Here is a 24,995-nt window from a genome sequence, read left to right on the forward strand (position 1 = left end):
ACTTTCTCTGCTTGTCAGCAGGATGTATTTCATTTTCTCAATGGCACACCCTTTTTCTTTTCCTCACAAAATTTAAAAGAAACAACCCTACTAAGTCTGCTCCTGCAGCAGTAGTACAAATTGTAAGGAGCATACCAGCCCTTGTACCACCTGCGATATGCCACAAAATCCCCATGGGAATTTCATTCAGAATTGAACGCCAAGAAAAATGATTCTGCTTGAGACGTGATAGTCTTTCTTCATCATGATAGTAAGCTCTAGGCGATCATTCATCATACTTTTTTTTTCTTCTAGCTTTTTGGTCGCTCAGAGCCAAATTTGAAACTCCTGTAGACATTGACCTTTAGGTCTAGCACATTTGCATTCACTTTTCTCCCGAATCTGCACTTTCTATTTTCATTTTTACTAGTTTTTCCCCTGATATTGTTAGTTTCTTCAGATAAAGGTGGGGAAGAAATGAAGTCCCACTTTGAGCCATGTTGCACAGCTTGAGGCTAACACAAAATTAGATCTTGTATCAGTTCCCGGTCATCTTATGGGTGTAAGCAGTCTCTTACAATTTAAGAGGAGAGCACCTTTTTCTTTTTCAATTTCCTTCCTCCCCATAACACAGTATGCAGAAATGGTAGATAGATGCTACCTGGAAACTCTTTGTCTTTGACGGGATTCTTGCAGTCAGACAGTAGAGGTCACCATGGAGCTGTGTTTGATGGAGCTCACAGACTTGGAAACAGCCCAGTGGGTCTGAAATGATAGGAGACTTAATCATTCGATTCAGATATGTATTCTTTGTGCTCTGGTCCTTCAACAGACAGAATTTTGCCATGGTTGTCTTCAGTGTCACTTTGGTAATATAATTGTTTAGAGGAGAAAAGGTGGCTTTTATATATTGTTTACCAAAAAGAATTCCATTTTAAGCACTAAGGAACTCTGAAAAAAAAATGGTTACAAAATGTGTTTACTTAAATATTGTGAAATGAGGATGGAAATTCGCAGTTCAGAGTATTTGTCATCTGCTCATGACTAGCAGATGGCTGCCTCCTCCTCCTCCTCCTTTGCAAGCCGAGTGACTCACATCTTACAGGGTGTGCAAATTGAAATTTCGAAACTCTCCACAGAGTAGAGGTGGCAGTGCCATAACTCGATGCAGGAGAAGTGTGCCAGCCAGATGACTTTGCCAGCCAGCATGCTGCCAAAGACTTCACAAAATGTCTCTCTCATTGGAAAGAAAAGCGTTTGCCTGTCTCTCCGCACATGTTCAATGCACCATTTCTGAAAGGATACAAGGTATGCTTCAGGCTGTGGGTGAGCCTGTCTGTTGTGCAAGGGAGCGGGTAGTCTACCATCCCAGAGTGGGGTAGTAATTGCTCCTACCAAGGTGAATCATACAAGATGGACTCACTTGTTTTGGCTTGTCCGCTCTAGGATGGTGGCAAGTCTGCCTCCAGCCATCGACAGAACAAAGTCTGAGCGATTATCACATGCTCCAATAAATGGAAGGTTAAATACAGTTTAGAAAGATACAAGTCATCTAAGTTCAAAGTTTTTTTTTCCTCTTTTGTTTAATTAAGAGGAACTCTGGGTCTGCTATGCTTAACCAAAAAATGAAGGCTGTATTTTAGGTAATTATATTTGTTTTAAAAAATGGAGTCCTGCCAACTAGATGGACTAACAGCAAAACTGACTTTCAGTTACAGATCCCACTTCCCTTCATGTAGTAGCTAGTTACCGAAGAGCCCCCACCCAGCCCCCTTGCAATGAACTGCAGATGTGAATACTCCAGTATTCATATCTTTGTGTAGCCCCTTCCATTCGAAGTCAAAGAGAGCCTTGTAGCTCCCACTTGTGTCTGCTAGAATACCGGCTCTAGGAGAAGACAACTGTCACATAAGAAGTCTGACTACCCTGAGATTGCTTTAGTTTGAGGAAGCTCAAGCTGTCACCTGAAGAACCTGTGTAGAGAGAGGAAAATGCCTGGTAAGCCCCTAGCTATTTCAGGCTTCTCAGCTGATAAGCCAGGCATGTGACTAAAGAAGCCATGCTGGACATCCAGTTGAGGGGAGCCTTCAGATGACTGACTGCAACCACCTGGGAGAACCCAACATCACCTAAATGAGCTCAGTCAACCTACAGGGCCATGAGAGATAATAACACATTTTTTAAAGCTACTCTGTTTTGGTGTTGTTTGTTAAACAGCAATAGATATTACCCAAACACTTTATATTGAGAGAGTTAAATATGAAATTCTTAGCAATTGCACTGACCTAGCTCCCTTCTTTTTTTCTCACACAAGAGAGTGTTTATGAGGAAGCCTCATAATCTCTATTAAAAAAATTTTTTTTTTAAAATTGACATATAGTTCTTTTACCATGTTTTGTTAGTTTCAGGTGTATGTGATTCAGTTACATAGGTTGTTGCAAGCACTTTTGATAAGGTCTGATCCTCCAATATTTTCTAAGGGAACTTAGACACTAGTGGTGTGATGAACATACAAGTGAAGACAGAAACAGAATGCCCTTAGGGCTATGTCACTTGGGGACATATTCTATTGAGCTAAGAAGTAGGAGAAAACTTGCAAGTCACTCAATACAACAGTAGAGTTGTCATTCCTGGGACCCCCATTCTTTGTTCATTATTGAGTACCAAGAAAAGTTATGACCAACCTAGATAGCATATTAAAAAGCAGAGACATTACTTGGTCAACAAAGGTCTGTCTAGTCAAGGCTATGGTTTTTCCAGTAGTCATGTATGGATGTGAGATTTGGACTAGAAAGAAAGCTGAGTGCTGAAGAATTGATGTTTTTGAACTGTGGTGTTGGAGAAGACTCTTGAGTGTCCCTTGGACTGCAAGGAGATCCAACCAGTCCATTCTGAAGGAGATCAGTCCTGGGTGTTCTTTGGAAGGAATGATGCTAAAGCTGAAACTCCAGTACTTTGGCCACCTCATGTGAAGAGTTGACTCTGATGCTGGGAGGGATTGTGGGCAGGAGGAGAAGGGGACGACAGAGGATGAGATGGCTGGATGGCATCACTGACTCGATGGACGTGAGTCTGAGTGAACTCCGGGAGTTGGTGATGGACAGGGAGGCCTGGCATGCTGCGATTCATGGATCGCAAAGAGTCGGACACGACTGAGTGGCTGAACTGGACTGAGACACCTAAAACGTGTAAATAACTGGAGATGGATGAAGATGTCATGACACGTTATTTAGAATAATGAAGAGATGATGTTATCAAAGGAGATTAAAGGCTCTAAATTAGAGCCTAGCTGAACAATGGTTGAGGAATGGCAACATACGAGGATGTCAGTGCCAAAGAGAAAAGCCTATCTTAGTCATTTGTAGCTCTGGGTTAGAGCCAGTGAGGGAGGAGAAGAGGGACAGTGAGCAGTGGAGTCGAGAGAGAAACAGGCTCAGGATTTAAAGTAGGACTTTTAGGTGAAAGTCTTTTAGGTTAAAGTCTTTCCAGTCAACTACAACCAATGAAATTTAAGCAGAAAAATTTTAGCATAGCAGGAAAAAAAGTGCCAGCATGCCTGTCAGGAGGTATTTGTTCAGCTACTCACAGACAGTATAGACTTGGCAAGTCTCTTGTCCTCTCTGGGTCTCAGGAAGGCATGTTGTAACTTATAAAAGACTCTACAGAGGCAAAGTATTATATCAATTATAATAAAGTGAGAAGTAGTACTTTATGATGCAACCTAAGTTCTTTTTCATCTATAAAAAACTTATGGTTCTATACTATAGAAACAGGAGACAGTTTTAGAATTTAAAAACTAGGTAATTAGGCTTATAGACTGAAGATATGGATAAAAAGCTTTGGTTGAGATTTTGTGTAATACTTAAAGGAAAGCCAGTATGTGGCAGATGCTAATAAAAATATTTGTGGATTGACTGAATGAGCTATTCCTTGGACATCAAGGATAAAAATGGCGGAAAAAGCAGACACACCAAATATAAGTCTGTCTTTATCTCTTATTTTATGAATTTTTCTCACTTGGTTCTATTGCTTGGCAACACTGATATAAAAATTTCTAAGGAATATTTAGTGTTGCTTATCTATTCTCAAGATGAATAGGGAAGCAGGTATTTTTCCCAACTAATGCTAACTCAGTAATTTATAATTATTTTTTTCTTTACATTTTTGTTAAGGAAAATCACAAACACATAGAGTAAACAGAATAGCCATCACCCAGATTCAGCAATTATCAACATTCTACAATTCTAGTTTTATTTATACCTCCATCATTTCTTACTCTCACTGGATTATATGTGGTTATTTGGGGCTTCCCAGGTGGCACTAGTAGTAAAAGAACCCTCCTGCCAATTCAGGAGACCCAAGAGACCTGGCTTCAATCCCTGGGTCTGGAAGATCCCCTGGAGGAAGAAATGGCAACCCACTCCAGTGTTCTTGCCTGGAAAATTCCATGGATATGAGCCTTGTAGGCTACAGTCCATAGGGTCACAAAGAGTCAGACATGACTGAGCACACAGTCCCATCCATTTTTCAAATAGATTTCCCTCCATCTAATAAAACAAAATTTAGCATTCCATTTATCTTAGCCTAGTGTACTCATTTATGGGTGTTTTAATTTCCCATATTTTTAGTATATTGCTGAGTTGCAAAGAACTTCCCTAGGGTGCCATTTCTTCTGACTCTGGATTAAGTAAAATTGCTCCCTTTTTAGAAAAGCTCTCTGTGGATGAGTCCCCTTGCATTGTAAAGAGGATTTCAGAGCTGTCCTATTTAAAAAGGGATCCATATCATTCAGATGTCTTGGTTACACCATTAAAACTCACTATAGTTGGTTAAGCAGAAAACATATCTAACAGCTTTGAGAAGTCTCTTTAGACCCTTTGAGAGATTAGAGATCCAGGCTTGAAGATACATGGGCAACACTCAAACGTCACTTTAGAATGGGAATCCAGAAAGGGATCCATTATTGCTGCCACTGGGCACAGACCCCACAGATTTCCCCACTGATCATGGGCAATGAATGCTGAACTGCTGTCATTATTGTTCCTGAAAGCCATTGCCTCTGCCAACATCTTCAGAGAGTGGTCTTGACCCTGTCCGCTTCCTCATGTGTGTCTCTTTTAAACTGAAATCTCATTAAGTGCACTTCATTGGTTTGAGGGTATTCATTGGCTGAGGTGTTTATGCCCTAGTTTCCAGGAAGGCTGGAAGAGTGACTTTTGGAATTCTAGGTAGGGAAAACCAGATGCATGAGGTGGGTTGATCCCCAAATTTAGGTATTCAAAAGATCTGACTGGCCACAAGTTATGACATGTGTTTATTAAAGGAACTTTAAATTGAATGGTCTTTGAAGGAATTTCTAGACTGTATGAAAGGAATAATGCAGTTGATGGACCTACATGTTAGAAACAATTTGTTCATTTCTTCTTGGGACGGGGGAAATCATTATTCTTTTAACTTAGAAAAGCCATATGCACTATTTTCTCTAGCTTTAATGTCTTCTCTCTCCTGGATTCTCTCCAAAATCCTCAAATCTCTTTCATTTTAGAGGTCCCCAGTGTTCTTGCCTGGAGAATCCTGGGGACGGGGGAGCCTGGTGGGCTGCCGTCTCTGGGGTCGCACAGAGTCGGACACGACTGAAGCGACTTAGCAGCAGCAGCAGTATTTCCTCCTGTTCTAAGCTTCCCCCACTCTACCACCTTAGAATTTTTCTAAAATACTTTTTATTCTAAGCCATTCTCTGACACTATATTTTTTTTGCTCTGCAATTTTCTCTCATTTAAAAAAAGTTTTCTACAGCATATATACTTCCCTTTATAAGGAAGAATGTGTCTCAAGAGCTATAAAAAGACAATGTTAACTGATATACACTAACTCACTCCCCAGGAATTTCACAATTACAGGCATGTTGGGATACTTTTTCTAAGTGAATGTAGTAAGCCATCTATTTTCTACTGAAAAAAAGAAAGGAAAAAAGACAGATTAAGGAGGTAAGATATTTGCTCTTATAGACTTAGAAGATACTGTAAAACATCTATAATTCATATCAAACATCTTTCGTTTGACCTACATCTTCTATTACCTCCCTTTCTGTTACTTGCTGGGAGATCATACTCACTCTTTCAAATGGAATTTGGATAATAATTTTCCTTTCAAATGACAAAAGGGCTTTACATTAGGTAAAGAAATACTGAAATGTGTTTATTATACATTATCCAAAGTAAATATACCAAAGGTCACTTTAGAAAATGATTTTATGTGTAAAATAACTTACGCTAGCCTTCCCTGAGGGATATAAACTATAAAGCTGGCACAAAAACATTTCTCTCCAGTTAATTTTCTTCTCCGTGTCACTAAAATACCAAACTCAGCTACTTACATAATAACCACTAGTAGAGTCACTTTAAATGTTTGAAACATTCAAGTTGTCCCCTCTTCCTTTAAGAAATACAATTTAATAGGCAATTCAGTGAAAATATACTACCCAAATGTTTGATGGCTTGAACTGAAATCAGCCATCAGGCAAAGCCTGTTTTATGTTGTTTAGATTTTTTGAGGGGTCGGGTTGGATTCTTTTTTGTTTTGTTTTGCATCATAGAATGCAAATGAAACATTTAAGAGATAGAGGCCAAACTAAATGTCAAAGTGAAATATGAAATAAGGTTAACTTTATTCTGATTAATCAACTCCTGGACTTGACTAAAACACAGAGTTTCATGATAGAAAGGGTTTGATTATTTTGCAGTCTTTGTTACTAGTTTAAGGGAAAAAAGTATTAAAATATTATTTATTTCCTTCCATAAAAAAAGTTAAATGCTTACTCTGGAACAAACAAAAAAATAAGATTTACAACCTCCAAAAAACACTGGCAGAGGTATGAAAGAGAAAAAGCAATTTAAAATTTAAAATAAGCAGTTTGTATTAATTTTCTATTGCTGTAGAACAAATGACCAGAGATTTAGAAATTTAAAATAATAGGCATTTATTATCTTAAAGCTTCCACAAGTCAGGATCTTGGTCACCACTCATCTGGGCTCTCTGCTCAGGGTCTCACAAGGCCTACAGTCAAGGTGTCAGCCAGGCAGTATTGTCATCAAAGGCTTGACGGGGGAAGGATATCCTTCCAGGTTCCCTTAGGTTGTTGAAAGCAGTAATTTCCTTGACTGTAGAACTCATGGCAGCTTTCTTTTTCAAGGTCATTAAGAGAGTGGAGAGCTAGTCTGCTCAGAGGCTTTTGTATAAATTGGAAGGTAATCACAGGAGAGCTAGCTCATTATCTTTGCAATATTCTGTGGGTTAGAAGCAAGTCACCAGTTCTGCCTGCTACTCAAGGGGAGGAGATTATACAGAGTGAGAACATGGGGGCCATAAGAACAACATAATATGGGGTAGAATTCCATTTCTACCACATTAGAAGCACAGTTTAAACAAACACCAATGAACCCCAAGGCAGACAGTTTACCAGAGACTATGCCCTTTGATTAACATACTTGTTGGTATTTATAACTATAAGATTAACAACCACAAGATTCCCAGGTATTTCAAGGATTTAAAGGTAACCTGTTGAAAGACTCTTGACTATGCAAAACCTAGCAGAGTACATTGCCCTGCTGTGGCCTTGGCCAATTTTCAGCTCAGGCCACAGATGAGCTTCATGAGTCCACCCTGTCCACAGTGTGTAGGGTCACATGTAAGTATACTGAGCACAGACAATCGCGTTTGTGACACTACTGATGAATTACTCCTACTCAAATCAATAGGTATTAAGACCCTTGAGTGACCTACGGGGTCTGTTCAGCCGCTGCAAGCAGTCTTCCTTGAATGTCAGCAGTGAGTTTAGTCATCTCACGAGGAGAATCAAGCAGAAGTGAGGTTAAGCACTATTCAGGTGAGAGAAAAATAATACGATGAATAGTAAAATAAGGAAATGAAGGGTTACACTTCCCCCTTGTGAAAGCATACTTTGGCTCCAAGTCTTCAGTTCAAAGGCTGTAGCCTGTATGCATTCTCTTTAGCACGTGTTCATTTACAAAACCAGGATTATGCAGCAAAACTAATGTGAGAACTGAGGATAATATACACTTTAGATATTTTCCACATCATGGAAAGAAGACATAAAGTATACTCTTGTGTTAGTTTGGATTCTTTGAGAAGCAGATGCTGAAATAAAGTTAGGAGGGCAAAAGGTTTATTGGGGAGAAACACCCACGAGCAAACAGGATTTGGAAAGGAATGCCGCATCTGCCACAACTCCATATGGCCTACGGAGGTCACAGATTTGACCTTTAGTTAAAAAAATCAAGAAAGTTTCTGGTTTTGTGGGATTCGGGCCCTGTTTACAACAAGGAGGACTATTTCACAGAACCTCAGGGGCTTAAGCAAATTCTCAGAGGTTGTCCATTTCAACTCTTCATCTTGAGACAGGAATGCAGTGAATCATTCTTATGACAGGGGGTGGGGGGGTAGGTGGGGGGGGGGTAGGCGGGGGGACTTTCCCATCGCTGAGAAGGTCCAGGTAGGTGGTTTTACAAATCTCTTGTTTGGCTAGTTCATTAAGAGGTTGCAGACATTTGAAAATTTCTAAGTGAATCCTCCAGGTCTACTCCAGGTTAGGAGCAAGGCAGTATTTTCTTGTGGTTCCTTTTCTTTTGCTAGTCCCTCGTAGGTTGGAACTTACTCGTATCCTCTATTATTATCCTCTTCTTATCGTAAACACTTTCCCAACGAGAACTCATCCACTGCCATGGTTTCAATTTTTATCTGTAGAGTTGTCATTCTCAACTAGGGGCTATTTTGCTTCTCAGGGGACTTCTGGCAATGTCTGAAGACGTTTTGGTTGCTATGATTGGGGAAGTGCTACTGGTATTTAGAAGACAGAGACAGTGGATGCTATTAAATATCCTACAGTCACAACAAAGAATCATACCGCACAGGTTTCCAACAGTGCCAAGGTTGAGAACCCCTGCTGTATAGAGATGATTCCAACTCCAGATGTCCTACCCAGGTTTCACTTGCAAGCTCTACACGGCAAGATGAAGAATTTTTGACCTATTTTCTAAATAAAGTTAAAAGCAAAGCCACCAGATAAAGAGATACAGGGGAGCAGAGCTGACCCACAGGAACACAGTGCCCACCTAGGGTTCACAGTATTTTAGATGCCCTTGAAAATGTTTTAACTTCTTTTGAAATCAGGAGGAAACAAATGAATATGACAACGATGAATATATAGTAATGAATGCTGCTGCTGCTGCTAAGTCGCTTCAGTCATGTCCGACTCTGTGCGACCCCATAGATGGCAGCCCTCCAGGCTCCCCCATCCCTGGGATTCTCCAGGCAAGAACACTGGAGTGGGTTGCCATTTCCAATTAACCTATACCAACTCAGTGGTAAAGCATAATTTTTAGGGTTTTTTTGGAGGAAGAGATTCATGAAGGCAAAAGTGTCTAGGGGCCATGAAAATCATAATACAGTCCTTCTAGGGAGGAGAAAGAAGCATAGGAAATGTGGAGAGTGGGTAGAATGTGAAACATTACTGTGGGCAGTGGGAAAGCAGCTTTAGGGAAAAAAATGTATGAGTTTTGGTAAGACTACCGGGTGTTATTAAGTGCCTACTTGTAGTTGGTATTCATCAATTTATAGGCATACTGATTTGTCTAGTACTGGAATTCTCTAGCCAAGCTCAGCTGCATGGACAGCAGAAAGTAGGCAACTGTTTGGGATATTCTAGCGCTGGCCATTTGGAGTAAAGGAGAGAGAAGTAAAGGAGATCAGAGACTTTGCAAGAGAATTTATAGAATAATGAAGTGAGGGAGTGAAACTGGACAAAGAGTGAAGTAATAACAGAATGGAGACTTTGGATTGAGATTAAAAAGTCAATGAATTAGAGACTCCACTCAGAATGAAAAAACTAACACATGTGTTCTGATTTGTGAGATTTGGGGAAGCTAGCATGTGTCCAAATACCTACTCTGGTATATGACAAAAGCTAGAAAATTTGACAACATAGATTTCGTTACTCTAGGAGTTGCTAGAGTCATTTTGTCAATTTGTCAAATTTGCCAATTTCTCAAGTTCTCTGTTAAAATGCAGACATTATTGAGAAAGGAAAAAAAAAAAACTATATTCTTAGTTAGCACCTTAGCTTATAACTAGTTATAATTGAGACCAATAGGGAATAGGACCTTGAATGTGGAACTAGGAAGCACACCAAGTCAAATAAAGATCTATTTGCCAAAAATTAGTTCAACTTGTAGAATGGCCAACATGGCAAATTACCAATTGCAATAGTATTGATTCACCAAAAAATTATTTCTGTTTATTAGTATAAAATTGTAGCAATCTATGTCGAATGAGATAGTTCACCAACCACTGAAGATTTTCTAAAGCTTAATTTCAGTTAATGTAGTTTAGCTTGGGTTTCACTTTTAATTTGCTGCAGCTATTTTACCACAGGGATTTTACCATAGATTTATCAGTCTCAGTTGAAGCTCATTTTCTTGGGTGATTCACATTTCAGAAATTGAGCACTTTTCATCTGCTTTTTGGGAGACAGTTATCCAAGGCTCTCTCACGTTTCTGTACATCTTGTAAGCAAGATAAGCATCTTGTAAGCAAGACAAGATTCTTTGTTCTGGATTGTCTTTTCAAGGATATTTGTATAGTGAACAGTGTCTCCCTCCTAAGCAAAGGACAAGAATGTTTACTTTCCATTTCAAAAGATTCGGGTTCCCTAAGCTCAGAATTCTTCTCTTGTAATACAGCTCTGTGTGGGTGTGTGGGGGATATCATCTAGCCCTCTACCCATCGCTTTTGGGAACTGGGGCTCAGGGAACCTGCACCAATGTGCAGATAATCTAGCTTCTGCTGTTTCTTTGAGTAATAAATTTCACTTCACTTCTGACCTAGGAGTCTCCTCTTTTATGTTGGCACCCATGGAACTGTGTCAGACTGACTTTTTAGATAAGTGGAGTGAAATCTGACACACTTTCCAGTTCTTGATACTGCCCAAAACTCATGCATAATATTCATTTTTATCAAGTCTGTTTAATAAGTCTGAATTAAAATAATTGCAAAATACTATGAGCTGAATTAAAAATACTTTGGATGAGCAAATCCTTCTACCTTGGTTCTGAAATCCTTGGTATTTGAGATATGAGCAACACTTGTAATTTGAAATACACAAGTAATTCTCAGTTTAAAAGGTCATATATCCAAAGTACTGAAAAATCTAGAATTCATTGAACTTTACCTATCCATGATGAAAGGCAGGCACAAAAATGCTGCAGAAAAACTAAATTCAGTGAAATCTTTATGCTGGTAACCTAAACCGCACAAAAATCTCCAAAAGCTGCTACAAACATCCCAGCCAATTTGTATTGCTATAAATGTTGTAAATAGTTAAATGAATCAGTTTTCAAAATAATTTGATAAATTTAGCAAATTTCTCATTCATTGAGTTGGCCTAGGGGAAAGGGAGGGGTCAGAAGACTTGGGGAGGTGTGGGAGGCACCAAGGCGGGTGTTCCCAGCTGCATGGTTTAAACAAGAACACCAGCCTGTGGCCAAGGGAATCTTCATAGGTAGATAAAAACTAATATCATTTGGCCTTTCTCCACAGAAGTTGGTACAAGATAATTGCTCCATCAGACTGAAACAATCACATCTAATAAAAGCTCTAGTGATTAAAAGCTGATGTTTTGCTGACCTAGGTTCAAGATGTGGCTTTTACAATTTTACCTAATCTCTTAGAACCTCAATTTCTACATCTTAAAAGTAGATATAATCATTAACATTTGTTTCTCAAGGATATTGTGGGAATTAATTGAAATATGCATTTAAATTGCTTAGCATGAGATCCACCACATAGGAAGTGCTTAATAGTCATACTGTGAGATATTAATAAATGTTAATTTTTTATATTGGAATTTCAAAGGATTTTTATCAAATATACTTATTTCCTTGCTTACTTTTGTGTTTTAGTAACTTTTTCTTTAAACATTTAAGGGGGAAAGGCACAAAGATATAGCACTTTCTAAAGAGCATATTGGGTGAGATGGGTATGTTTTAGAGAATCCAGATACTGCATCCCACTTTAGATTTTGGCAGAAGAGCAAACAAATTTTGCAAAGATTCTGTCCTTTAATTATGACACCACTATGTATTAAAAGGAATTTAAGCCATGTGGTATTTTTGATACATTTGCAATTAATTAATAAAACTATGGTGTTCTAAAAAGTATTTGATGTTCAAGCAGTTATTTACCTCCTATTTTCTTTATAAGTTACCCTTTCCTTTTGGAGGTTTACTTTTGGAAGTTGAGTGACATGGTATTAATGTTCACCTAAGATAAGTCTACTTTACTTTGAATACTTAGTGCTGCAGAGTTAGGTAAATACCATGACTCAGTATCCCTAAAGATAGAATCATTGTCTTTATTGTCAAACAGACAACTTTTTGAAGAGAGATTACCTTAAGCTGAATCCTGCTATCTTCTCCTAGATGGAAATTGGTGAAAACTGAGGTAAGTCTGGGTACTACTATTATTTCAATGACTAGTGTTACTGGCTACAATTTACTGAGCACCTACTATGTGATAAACACCTAACTTACATTTACTTATGATTTAATTCTTGTAACAGCCCTATAATGTAAACATTACTACATTTTTGCTGATGAGGAGACAGGCTTAGAATTTAAGGAACTTGGTCAGGATTATAAATGACAGAGCAAGACAGGTTTATAAGTGACAGAGCTTATAAGTGACAGAGCAAGATGCCACTGAACCCTTAGTCCATCATTTGGTGCTTCAATTGGGCCTGAAAAAACTTTGATCTGAGATTAACAGTGTTCTGGATATATCCCAGGAGTAGTCTGAGTTAAACTAGCATGAACCAGAGTGGGGTAGGGACTGGTCCCACTCTGGTGGGAAGGTGAAAGAAAGCAAGATATTGAAAGAAGAAGATGTGTTGTAAGATACTAAGGAAATGAACTAAGTCAGTGTAGGTGGGTTGATGTCCAGGGTCCAGATTTAAGATTTATGTCTGATGATTGATCAAGTATATATGTGAGTGTGATGTTCTGAATGGGTCCAAAATTTATTATAAGGGTGGTTAACTATAACTCCATTAACAGAGAAAAGATGGTGGAGGAGTAGCAATTCATAGTAGTGTCAGCTTTCTGACCATAACACAGTAAATTTAGGAATCATTTTCAGGAAGATAACTACACATAATCTTTCAAAAAATTGTTTGGAAACTAACAAATATAGTTCACAGTAACTATTGGTCAATAAAGAAATCATAATGGAAATTAGAAAATGTTTAAAACTGAATAATAATGGAAATTTTGCACATCAAAACTTAGATGCCAATAGAACTTTATTTAAAAACCAGAAAAAACTTAGATGCACATAAAGCTATATATAAAGTAACATTTGGGGTTTCCCCAGTGGCTCAGCAGTAAAGAATCTGCTTTCAATGCAGGAGATGCAGGAGACACAGGTTCAATCCCTGGATTGGGAAGACCTCTGGAAGAAGGCATGGCAACCCAGTCCAGCATTCTTGCCTAGAATGTCCATGTTCATGGACAGAGGAACATGGTGGGCTACAGTCTAAAGGGTCACAAAGAGTCAGACATGACTAAAGTGACTGAGCACGTACTCATGCAAAGTAACATTTAGACCTTTAAATGCATATATTAAAAAAGTTTGAAACTGATCTCAGTAAAATAAACAAAAATAAATTGTAAAATGGGAAAATGAAAAACAAGAAAAAAATGAATGAAATAGAAAAAATATAGAAATCAACAAAATAAAAAAAGGCTCCTTTGAAAAGACAAATAAAATATATAGACCTCTGATAAGACTGTGTAAGAAATCAAGGAGATAAGGAACAAATAATCAATCCTATGAATATATAAGAGATATTTACTTCAATGTATAAAGCAAACATTGGTAGAACTGATGGGCTAAACAAACAAAACCACAATTATAGCTAGAAACTTCAAAAGCCCTCTCTTAACAACTGTAAAACAACTAGATGAAAATCAGCAAGGATCTAGAACTCAATATACCATCAACCAACAGGATCTAATTCACATTTATAGAATATTTCATCCCACAACAATAGAACACACATTATTTTCAAGTGCCTATGAAATATGCCTCAACAAAAAACATATTCCAACTCATAAAACAAGCCTCAACAAAATTTTAAGTTGAAATTATACAGTGTATTTTCTCTGATCATAATGGAATCACACTAAAAATCAATAATAGAAAGATATCAGGAAAATCTCCAAACACTTTGAAATTAAACAAAACACTTTCTAATAACTCATGGGTTAAAAAGGAAATCTCAAATGAAATTTAATTAAATGAAAATATGACTTATCAAAATATATATGATGCAACTAAAGTAGTGCTGAAAGGGAAATTTATAGCATTAATGCTTACATTAGAAAGGAAGAAAAGTCTCAAATCAGTAAGTCTGTACCTCAAGAAACTAGAAAAAGAAGAGCAAAATAAAGCAAAACAAGTGGAAGAAAGAAAATAATACAGATAGCAGAACTCAATGAAATGAAAAACAAGAAAACAAATGAGAAAATCAATGAAACAAAAAGATGTTTCTTTGAAAGATCAATAAAGTTGACAAACTCTAAAAAATACAAAGATAAAGAGAGAAGACCCAATCACCAACAATAGAAATAAAATTGGATATCACCTGCAGTTATTAATAAGGATAAGAGACTATTACAAACAACTTTATACACATAAATTCAACAACTTAGATGAAATAGACCAATTTCTCAAAAACCGTAAATGATCCAAATTCAGCCAATGTGAAATGGATCATCTGAGTGGCTCTACAACAGTTAAAGAAACTGAATTTGTAATTTGAAAATTTCCTCTCAAAGAAATCTCTTGGTTCAAAAGTTTCCACTAAAGAATTCTACCAAACAATTAAAGGATTAACACCAATTTTTACATAATCTCTTCCAGAAAATAGAAGAGGAAGAAATGCCTTGTAATACATTTAATGTGGTATTACCCTGATATTAAAACCATACAAATCAGTTCAGAAAGAAACTACAGACCCTTATCTCTCATCAACTTAAGCGCAAAAATTCTCAAGAAAATATTTTTAAATTGAATCCAGAAATATCTAAAAAAAATTGCTACATCATAGCTATGTGTTCTACTGATGCTGTAACAAATGACCTCAAATGTAACTGTTTAAGCAACATATATTACTTTATAGTTCTGTAGGTTAGAAATCCAACATGGATCTCACTGAGCTAAAACCAAGGCATTGGTTGTGTTACTTTTTGGAAACTTTAAGAGATATGCTGTTTCCTTGTCTTTTTCAGTTTTCAAGTGCTACCAACATTCCCTGGGACAGGCCCCTCCCTTCATCTTCAAGGCTAGCAATATTGCATACCATTTTTGGTAGTCAAATCTTCTGATCACAGCTGGGAACGGTTCTCTGCTTTTAAGAATTCAGGTGACTAGATTGGGCACACACTATCAATGATAATCTCATCTCACAACCCTTAACCTTAATCTCATCTGCACAGTCAGTCCCTTCTGCCATATAAGTAGCATATTTACAGTTTCATGAAGATTAGATTGTGGGCATCTTTGGGGCCAGTATTCTGCCTACCTTAGCTCCCAAGTAGGACTTATTTCATGTATAGCAATCATTGTAATCCACTATATCAACAGGCCAAAGAAGAAAAATCACATGATCATATCAGGAAGGGTGTTGGACAAAATTCAGTACGCTTTCATGATTTTTAAAAAAGAAATCTTAGTGTTGCAGTCCATTCTGGCTGCTATAACAAAATACTAGAGACTTGGTGGCTTATAAGCAACATTTCTGGAGGCTAGGAAGTTCAAGATCAAGGCACCAGTATAATCGAGGGAGGAGGGCTCTCATGCTGGTTCATAGCTGGTGTTTTCACATAGTGGAAGGGATGTGGGTTCTCTGAGGAGTCTCATTTAGGAAGCACTATTTCCATTCAAGAGAGCTCTACCTCATGATTGAAGCACCTCCCCAAAGCCCACATCCTAATAGCATCATCTTTGGGGATTAGGATTTTAACTAAGAATTTTGGAAAGACACAAATCATTTAGATCACAGCACTTAGCAGACTAGGACTAAGGAGGAATGCCCTCGGGGTGCTAATGAGCATCTATAGAACACAGGTCACATACTGAAGAGTGAAAGGTTGAATAATATATCTTTAAGATCAGGAACCAGATAAGGGTGCCCATTCTCATATCTTATATTTGATACAGTATTGGATGTCTTAGGCAGTACAATACAGCAAGAAAGGGATATAATAAAAAGATTCATATTCAGAACATATAACTCCTGCAAATGAATAAAAATCAAACCACTGAGAAAATGTTTATTATTTTCTTTACAAGAGAGCAAATACAAATGGCCAAATAACATAAGAAAAGGAGCTTATCACTAGTAATAAGGGGAAACCATAATGGAATACCAGTGCAGGAGCTCTATAGCTGCAAAATGTATGAAGTCTGACAACATCAAGCATTGGTGAGGTTGTGCTAAAATAGAAAGTTTCATACACTGCTTATGGGAGTGTAAATTTGTGTAATTACTTTGCCAAAGTGTTTGGCATTCTCTAATAAGGTTGAAAATATGTACTTTAATCTCAGATACTTGTGTACCAGGTTATAGGTTCAAGAGTAGTCATGCAGTTTTTATAATAGCACTATTTGAAAAAAAATTGATTTATCAATGTAAAGGATTTTTGTAGGATGTTCATACAATGGAATCTTATTAAGTAATTTCCAAATCAACAAAGAAATATGCAAAATTACATATTTCTTCTTATATGCTGAGAGAAAGAAATTTCACAAAAGAATTCACATACTGTAATTCCATTTTACGAGACTCAAACGGGACCTGGATAGTGCTTTACAATTATTTGTCAAACTGTATACATTTTAATGGAATTTTCTATATGTATGTTTTATTTCACAGTACTTAAAAATAATAAAATAAATTAAAATTTACAATTTCACAATAATAAAATATATTAAAAGAATAACTACACACATCCAAATCAAAACCTTTTAAAAATATTGGAGTAACCCAAAGCAGAACAAAAACTAGTAAAGATAAAAGCAAAAATCAGGTGACATCATCAAGATGGTAGCGTAGGAGACCCCAAACTTCATCTGCCCATCAAGATCAGTAATTAGCTATCCATGAACAAAAACCAAACAACAAAAAGCAGCTCTGCGAGTGCTCTGAAGTCTACTAAAATCTACTTCAGCAACGGAGTGGAACCAAAAAATGTGAAAATAACCACACAAAAAGGGAAGGAAGACAGCTTCATTTTGCGTGCATCATCCCATCCCACAGCCCACTGGCACTGTTCAGCACCCAGAGGTAATTCCCAGCTAAAAAGAGTTCTCCCAGGGAAAGGAAGAGTGGCGTGAATGAGCAGCTTTCCTAGCCCTTCAGTGTGCTGCACAAAGTTTCCACTTCAGTTTCAACCATCCCAGAGACTGACAAAGCAGAGATGCACAAAGACAGCAAGGAACAAGAACTAAAAGCAAGGACTACTAGTCGTAGTCACAGTGGGAACAATTGTGGTTCCCAGTGACCTGCTCTGTAGACAGACCCAGGAGCTTTTGCCACTGAAAAAAACTAAGGGCCAGCACAGCTGCAACAGATCCCCTGCTGATTACACTCACTTTGACCCGTGGTTTTTGCATTCCCTAATGCCCCCTGCCTGAGTCCCGCCCCTCCCCTCTCCTTCCTCCTGCTCCCTGCATCTTCCAGAGTCCAGGAACTCTGCAACTGTACTAGAGAAAGACACCAGTCTTGACCCTTGGAGCTGACCCACACTGCTATGCACCTACTCGAGGCTAGACCCTCCAGCTGTACACTCACCTGCCCCCAAGCCTGATACCCTTCCCTGGCCTCCACTTCTGTGCTACACACCTAGAGGGAGACTCACAGCCATGGAGAGCATGCCAACAGCCTGGGTCCCCGCTGCAGCTTGTGGACTGGGATCAGGCCCTATCTTTTATCACAGACGTGCAACACTGTGTTACCTGTAGCTAGTCCCTCCACCCGTGCACCTGCATGCCTTTGGCACAAACCCCATCAGCAGCCTCCACTGCTGTACACCTTTAGCAAGACCCAGCAGCCATAGTAGTGCACACTAACAACCAGGACCCCTGCAGCTTCCAGTGCTGCCTGCCCTGGTACTCATTACTACTTTTGTGTTTGAAACTGACCCTTCACACTCACAGGCACCTACAGCTGGCACCTTCAGCCAAGCATGTGCATACCACCAGCTCTGGCTATTTCCGCTGCCTGTCCTGGTCCCTAGTTGCTGAACCTGGAGGCCCTGATAAGGACTCCAGCAGCCCTTGAAGGCTCTATGGATCCCTTGCAGGGCTTTCCAAGTGAAAGTGAAAGTCACTCGGTCGTGTCCAACTCTTTGTGAGCTCATGGACTGTAGCCTGCCAGGCTCCTCTGTCCATGGAACTCTACAGGCAAGAATACTGGAGTGGGTTGCCATTCCCTTCTCCATGGAATCTTCCCAACCCAGGGATCGAACCCGGGTCTCCCGCATTGCAGGCAGATTCTTTACCATCTGAGCCACTAGAGAAGCCCAAGGATACTGGAGTGGGTAATCTATCCCTTCTCCAGGGGATCTTCCTGACCCAGGAATCAAACCAGGGTCTCCTGCATTGCACACAGATTCTTTACCAGCTGAGCTACCAGGGAAGTTTTTGATGCAGTGGACTGTTAAAGTCTGAGCTGATGAGCCCTCACATTCCCCCAGACCCAATGCTACCTCATGCCCCTGTACTTGGGCCCAGTATTGCTAGACCTGGGATCACAGCATGCTCCAGCATGCCCTACCTACAGGTGGGACAGGTCTTCCTGCTGTGAAATCAGTCTAGAAAGTCTGGAGAAAATGACTGCTTCTTTAATGTTCAGACACCTCCAGCAAGCTATGGGGATCACAGAGAATCAGGGAAACATGACTACCAAGGGAACATAGTAAACTTCCAGTAACTGATCTCAAACAACGGAGATCCAGGAATTGCCTGACAAAATATTCAAAATAACTTTTCTAAAGATGCTCAGAGACCTGCAAAAGAACACAGATAAATCCAAATTACCTCAATTTGTTGGAAACTACAGAGACCAATGTGATAGTTAATTATATGTGTCAGCTTGGCTGGACTATGGTGCTCAAATATTTGGTCAAACATTATTCTCAATGTTCCTGTGAAAGTATTTTTTGGATGAACTTAACGTTTAAACCAGTGGACTTTGAGTAAAGCAGATTACTCTCCATAATAGGGCATCATCCAGTCAGTTGAGACCTTAATAGAACAAAGACTGACTTCTCCCTAGCAAGGAGGAATTCTGCAAGCAGACTGCATTTGGCCTCCAACTGTAACTCTTCCCTGAGTCTCCAGCCTGCCAGCCTACCTTGTTAGTTGCTGAATTATTAGTCTCCAACAGACTTGAGTTAGTTTGGGTTTATCTGTGTTCTCTTGTAGCTCTCTGAACATCTTTAGAATGTATTGAATTCACAGCCTCCCAGGGTGTCTACTGTTAAAGTGAGGACATTGATTGGGAAGAAATTCCTGAAAATTGGAATGAGGGTATATAGGATGACTTGACAAGGCTGGAGACACTGGACCCCTAAATTTAAATGAGCTTTCTTTTCCAAAATAAGTAGGCTTTCCATCTCCAGCTAAGGAGATTAACTTTGTCTGCGGCTGCTGCTAAGTCACTTCAGTCGTGTCCGACTCTGTGCGACCCCATAGACGGCAGCCCACCAGGCTCCCCCGTCCCTGGGATTCTCCAGGCAAGAACACTGGAGTGGGTTGCCATTTCCTTCTCCAATGCAGGAAAGTGAAAAGTGAAAGTGAAGTCACTCAGTTGTGTCCGACTCTTAGCAACCCCATGGACTGTAGCCTGCCAGGCTCCTCCATCCATGGGATTTTCCAGGCAAGAGTACTGGAGTGGGATGCCATTGCCTTCTTCTTGCATTGTCTAAGGAACTGTAATGGCCTTTACTGAAGTACTTGCCTCACAAGACACTGCTGAGTCTCTTCAGTAGCCTCTTCCCAAACCCTTCTTTATTTCTTGACCTATAACCAGACTCAAGTCTCAGGCAGCTCCTAACAATAAGGTCTTCAAAAAAATAAAGGGTGTATATGACAAACCCACAACTAGCATCATACTAAATGGTGAAAACTTGAAGGATTTTCTTCTATGGTCAGAAACAAGAAAGCCCACTCTCACCACTTATAGTCAATGTAGTACTGAAAGCCTTGGCCAGAGCAATTATGCAAGAAAAAAAAGGCTTCCAAATCAGAAAGAAAGAAGTTAAATTTGTAGATGACATAATCTTATATAGAGAAAACACTAAAAACACATTAGAACTAATAAATGAATTCAGTAATTCAGTTTCTGGATACAAAGTCAACATATAAAGATCATTCATGTTTCTATACACTAACAATGACCTATTTGAAAAAGAAATTAAGAAAACAACCTCATTTACAATTTCACTGAAAATAATAAAATACTTTGGAATAAATTGAATGAGGTGAAAGATCTGTATACTGAAAACTAAAACTTTGATGAAAGAAATTGAGGAAGGCACAAAGAAATAGAAATATATTCCATGTTTATGGATTAGAAAGTTGATATTGTTAAAATAGCTACACTACCCAAAGTGATCTACAGATTCAATGCAATCTCTGTGAAAGTTCCAATGCTATTTTCCACAGAAATAGAAAAAAATAAAAGTCCTAAAATTCATATGGAACCACAAAAGACCTTGAATAGCCAAAGCAATCATGAGAAAGAACAAAATTGGAGGCATGACACTTTTGATTTTAGATTATATTACAAAACAATAGTAGCCAAAACAGTATGTGTGGTACTTGTACAAAAATAGACACAGAGACCAATGGAATAGAGTAGCAAACCCAGAAATAAACCAACACATATATGGTCAACTAATCTTTGACAAGGGTGCCAAAACATACATTCTTTTCCAAAATGTGGAAAAGATAGCCTCTTCAATAAATGGTATTGGAAAAACTGGATATTCACATATGAAAGAATGAAATCGAATCCTTATACCATATGCAAAATCTATTTGAAATGGATTGAAGTCTTAAACATAAGACCTGAAACTATAAGACTCCTACAGAAAACATAGACAAAGAGCCCTTTGACACTGGTCTTGGCAATTATTTTTTGGATATAACACAGAAAGCACAAGCAACAAAAGCAAAAATAAACAGGTAAGACTATATCAAACTAAAAAGCTTTTGCACAGCAAAACAATCAACAGAGTGAAAAGGCAACCTATGGGAGAAAATATTTTCAAACCATATATTGGATTAGTATCCAAAATATATGAGGAACTCATACAATTCAAGAACAAAAAAAGAAAAAAACAAACTGATTTAAAAATAGGCAAAGGAACCAGTAGACATTTTTCCAAAGTAGATATACAAATGACCAACGAATATATGAAAGGGTGCTCAGCATCACCAATCATCAGGAAAATGCAAATCAAAATCACAATGAAATGTTACCTTACACCTATCACAATGACCATTATCAAACAGGCAAGAGGTAAGTGTTGACATGGATGTGGAGAAAAGGAAACATTTATATACTGTAAAAATGTAAACTGGCACAGCCATTGCATAAAACAGTACAGAAGTTTCTCAAAAAATTAATAATAGAACTATTGTATCATCCAGCAATTCCACTTCTTGGTATATATCCAAAAGAATGGAAATTAGGATCTCACGAGACATCTGCACTCCTGTGTTCACTGTAACATAATTCACAATAGCCAAGGTATGAAACAGCCTGTATCCATCAATGGATGAATGGATGAAAACTATATAGCATGTATATACATACACACAAACACACCCCAAATGGAATATTATCTAACTATAAAAAAGAAAGAAATCTCAAAACTTTTGTGACAACATAAATGAACCTTGTGGGCATTATGTTACATGAAATGTCAGAGACAGACAAGCACTGTAAGATCTCACATGTGAAATCTAAAAATCCTAACTCATAGAACCAGAGTGTAGAATGGTGTTTGCCAACAACTGAGGGGAGGCAGGCTGGGGAAATGAAGAGATATTGGTCAAAGGGTAAAAACTCCCAATTATAAAAGTCATAAATTCTGGGGATCTAATGTACAGTATGGTAACTATAGTTAACAATACTGTATTGTATACTTAAAATTTGTGGAGAATAAATCTTAAACATTCTTTCCATAACAACAGCAGCAACAAAATAGTAATCATGTGAGGTGAAGAATGTGTTAACTATCCTTATTGTGGTAAACATTTTGCAATATAAGTGTATGAAATCTTCATATGGTGCACCTGAAACTTACACAGTGTTATATGTCAACTGTATCTCCATAAAGCTAGAAAATTTATATCTGTGTTCAAATTTTCACTTTTTATAAAGATAACAGTCACGTTGGGTTAGGGACTCATCCTACTCTAATGTGACCTCATTTTACCTACAGAGAAGGCAATGGCACCCCACACCAGTACTCCTGCCTGGAAAATCCCATGGACGGAGGAGACTGGTAGGCTGCAGTCCATGGGGTCGCTGAGGGTCGGACACGACTGAGAGACTTCACTTTCACTTTTCACTTTCCTGCATTGGAGAAGGAAATGGCAACCCACTCCAGTATTCTTGCCTGGAGAATCCCAGGGACGGGGGAGCCTGATGGGCTGCCGCCTATGGGGTCACACAGAGTCAGACATGACTGAAGTGACTTAGCAGCAGCAGCAGCATTTTGCCTAATTATATCTTCAGCAACACTATTTCCAAAAAAGATCATACTCTGAGGTATTAGGGGTTAGGATTTCAACACATGGGTTTTGGGGAACACAATCCAATTCATAATCATATGTATCAAATGTACATATAAGCATTGTTTATGGATATGTAGGTAGTGAATGTCTGGAACATCGCAAGAATGTTATATGCCAATTAAAGGATAGTAACTCTCTCTAGAGAGTGAGGGAGATAGTGAAAGGTTGTTGTTGAATCACACAAAGACACCAGGATTCTTGGCCCCTGGAGGAGATGAATTCAATCCGGGGACAGAGACGAGGCTTGATTGCTCAGAGCTTTTGTGTAATAAAGTTTTATTAAAGTATCAAGGAGATAGAGAAAGCTTCTGACATAGGCATCAGAAGGGGGCAGAAAGAGTACCCCGCTGCTAGTCTTCAACTGGATGTTATATAGTCACTAGCAGTTTGGAGAAGGCAATGGCAACTCACTCCAGTACTCTTGCCTGGAAAATCCCATGGATGGAGGAGCCTGGTAAGCTGCAGTCCAAGGGGTCGCTAAGAGTCAGACATGACTGAAGCAGCAGCAGCAGCAGTCTGTTAATGAAGGAAAGGAATGTCTTAAAACTCAGAATGGCACCAGATCCCTCACCCATAAGATGCATTTTGGGGTAATCTTGGCACCAAATGGTTCATCCTGGGCCATGAAATGATTAACTTGAGTCTTGAAGAAGGGCAGATCACCATAAAAATAGTTTCATTTACATGAATTAGAGGAACAATATCTGAGTATAACATACTGGTTTGTCAAGTAGATTCTGAGCCATTAGGCGGAACCGACTTGAAGACAGAGTTTGGGGTAAATGCATAGTACATTAGCATAGCTTAAGACAAACATTTCCATAAGAAAAAGGCATTGGTTATCTCTAGGTTTGAAAATAATTAACTTCAGGTGAAACTAGGTTTCATTATGGCAACACAGTATTTTAAGAGAAACCTCTTTTAAATCTGTATAGAGAAGGAAAAAATATCGCTATTTGTTTCCTCCTGCCGCTTAAGAGAGATAAAAACATCTGACACTTGCAGGCTATTTCCTCCGTTTGGAGACTCCTGGCCTTCCTGCCTGTTACCCTCTCAATAGGAGGAAAGATATAGTGATGAAACTTGAACAGTATTCTTAACTTCATCTTAACAAATAGTTCCATAAAAAATAATAATTTTTTAAAAAATTATATAGTCAATATGGCAAAATAACTTTAAAATCTAAGTTCTGATTGTTGGGTATATAGATGTATATTGTATGGTTTTCTGAACTCTTCGAGTATTCGATAGCTTGTGTCTATGAAAGTTATTATTCCCTACAAAGATGCTACAATGGAACTGACTCATTATATCTAACAACACAGACAGCCTTTCCTCCAACAATTAGAGTGTGTCATTGTTCTTTTTTTTTTTTTTTATGATCAAAAGAGGTAGTTGCTCTGCTTTTTGGCATCCTGTTATACACATCTTTAAAGGTATGATCATATTCAGTGGGCTAATGTTTCCATCATGAGAGGTAAGCAGTATCTGAGACAGGCAGAGAGAAGAAAATTTCTAACCGTGCCTATCATGCCTACTTCATGGCTTATTATTTTTGACTGGAATGGGGGTAGAAACATGCAAAATTTTCCAAATATTTCTTCTTCCCTCCTGTCCTTTATCTGTCCCTCTCTGTTTTACTCCTGGCTTGTGGGTTTCAGTTCATTTAAATCCCATTTGTGAATTTGTTTTCTACCCAATACCAACTGCATATATTTGCAGAAATTAAGAAAAGATATGAATCAAAGGACCTCAAAGTCTAACCCTGCTTCACCAAAAGCAGACTGCTTGTTTCTAGGTAAATATCTCAATGTTTATTTTTTTCATTCAGAAAATGAAAGAGTTGGATTAGACAGTCTCAGATCTAAATGCATTTAGGAGAACAAAGGTGATTGATGGAGCATGACATAAACGTTTCATGTAACTTGTGAAAATGTAAAAATTTCAAAATATGGGTGTGTTTTCAATTATGTAGTCAATTAGGTAGTTGATGTGGTTAACTTTTTCTCAGAGAGGAATACAATCGCCTGTTTGTTCTGGCAATGTGTGTACACAATCTATGGTAATCTGAT

The 24,995-nt window shown here is 38.4% G+C and overlaps 1 long non-coding RNA gene across 1 annotated transcript in view; it reads left to right on the top strand.

The window, feature by feature from the left end:
* The first annotated feature begins 1,141 nt into the window (after nucleotides 1-1,141).
* LOC121818166 (uncharacterized) overlaps nucleotides 1,142-24,995 on the top strand; it is a 58,401-nt gene continuing 34,547 nt past the window's right edge. Inside the window, exons 1-2 of the long non-coding RNA XR_006058232.2 lie at nucleotides 1,142-1,287; nucleotides 12,421-12,495. This is a non-coding gene — a long non-coding RNA (uncharacterized LOC121818166). The remainder of the gene's footprint in view (nucleotides 1,288-12,420; nucleotides 12,496-24,995) is intronic.

Source organism: Ovis aries, chromosome X (genome assembly GCF_016772045.2).
Source record: "Ovis aries strain OAR_USU_Benz2616 breed Rambouillet chromosome X, ARS-UI_Ramb_v3.0, whole genome shotgun sequence".
In the NCBI taxonomy this organism is placed as follows: domain Eukaryota; kingdom Metazoa; phylum Chordata; class Mammalia; order Artiodactyla; family Bovidae; genus Ovis; species Ovis aries.